This window comes from Silene latifolia, chromosome 1, assembly GCF_048544455.1.
Source record: "Silene latifolia isolate original U9 population chromosome 1, ASM4854445v1, whole genome shotgun sequence".
NCBI classification, from domain to species: Eukaryota; Viridiplantae; Streptophyta; class Magnoliopsida; order Caryophyllales; family Caryophyllaceae; genus Silene; species Silene latifolia.
In genome coordinates, this window is record NC_133526.1 from 18,558,010 (window position 1) to 18,559,781 (window position 1,772).

The 1,772-nt window shown below is 40.3% G+C and overlaps 1 non-coding gene across 1 annotated transcript; it reads left to right on the plus strand.

Annotated features, from left to right (window-relative positions):
• Positions 1 to 362: 362 nt before the first annotated feature.
• On the plus strand, positions 363 to 468 carry LOC141621866 (small nucleolar RNA R71). Its single transcript, XR_012532746.1, has one exon. It is a non-coding gene; the product is annotated as a small nucleolar RNA R71 (small nucleolar RNA).
• Positions 469 to 1,772: the final 1,304 nt, after the last annotated feature.

The window sequence follows — 1,772 nt, forward strand, 5'->3', positions numbered from 1 at the left end:
AAGGACATTCATTTAGTGGATGCCCTTGATCTCCACAAATCTCACAACAATACACTTGAGACCAATTTGATGAAGAGTTTCTTGAGGTGTTACTAGAGTTCAACAAAGCAATTTGTTGCTTGAGCTCCTCTATCAATCCCTTAACTTCCACATTGTTTGTTGATTCCACTTTGGACTTCCCTTTCCTCTTGTGGCGGTCATTATTCCAATGAAAAGTACGGGATGCCATTTCCTCAATAAGCTCTTTGGCCGTCTTGTGATCAATTTTGTCAAGCGCCCCTTTTCCCGAGCTGGAGTCTAGATTCATTTTCATCTCATTGTTCAACCCCTCATAGAAGTTGTTTATCAATTCATCATCTCCGATCCCGTGATGGGGGCACAACCTTTGGAGTCCTTTATACCTTTCCCACGCCTCATAAGGGTCTCATCATCATGTTGGGTGAAGCCTTGAAGCTCACTCTTGATTCTTGCGGTCCTTTGCGGTGGGAAGTACTTGTTCAAGAAGGCCTTGGAAATATTATCCCAAGTCCTAAGAGAATCGGGCTCACAACTCTTCAACCATTCCTTATCACTCCCCCTCAAAGAATAAGGAAAGAGTCTAAGGCAGATTGCATCATCCGATACTCCATTTGCTTTAAACATGTCACAACTATTCAAGAAATCATTAAGATGTTCATTGAGGTTTTTGGTAGCTCCCCCTCCAAATTGGTTTCCTTGGACTAGTTGCAACAAAGTAGCCTTCACATCAAAGTTATTTGCTTGTATAGGTGGCTTGACAATACTAGGATTCACCACCTTCTTTGGAGCCAACTTGTCTCTCATAGGACCGCGACCATTGTTGCTTCTTCGGGAATTCTAAATGGATTCTCAAAAAACTCAAAAGTGCCTTGTTCTTCTAAAACACCTTCCACTACTCAAGAAAGGGATTAGTAATAAAGAAATACCTAGTCTAAACTAGAATAAAATGATTAATATCTAGCCTTTGCTCCCCGGCAACGACGCCAAAAACTTAATGGTTATCAAATTATACCTCGCAAGTGCACGATTGTTGTTGTACACTATTGAGGGTCGATCTCACGAGGAGCATGGGAGAATATTAATCGTTTTGAATCTTGTGTTTAGCTAAGTCGATAATAAATGAGAAGGTTATTAAACTAACAACTAATCTAAACAAAATAAAATGCAATTAGAAGTAGAATATCAGGAACTAATCTTTTTTTTAGTCATGGAAAGAGAAGCAACTTCTTCTCCAAGTAAACCCTGAAAAAACCAAAAACACGTTAATCTTCATCTTTTCTTGATTTTTCATCTTGGCCATGGCTAAAACAAGAGCGCGCAATAAACAAGTTGTGAATACTGGACCTGTTGAGAGTGTTGTTTCGACTTCGGTGAATTCTATGGAACCAATTGTGGAAGATATGACAGAGGAAGAAGCACTTTTGGAGGATCTTGAGGGTATTTCAGCTGCGGCTGAGAATTCAGGTACTCCTTCATCTGAAACAGTGGGTCAATTGCTTAATCTAACGGGGTTCTTAGAGAAACAACCAGTAGTTGAGACTCAGACTGTGGAGTCTGTTCTTTCTAACCCTGCTACTGATCTTGGTATTGGTATTACTCGACCTTGGAATCTGGTTGCGAAACCCTCCCCTGGTATGAGTCTTCATTACTGTGACAAAAGTAGGGACGCAGGAATTGTTGAGATTGTTGAGGACGATGTAGCGGATGAGATTAGGTTTTGGAAAAATACTCTTATGGGTAATTTTTTGGGTTCT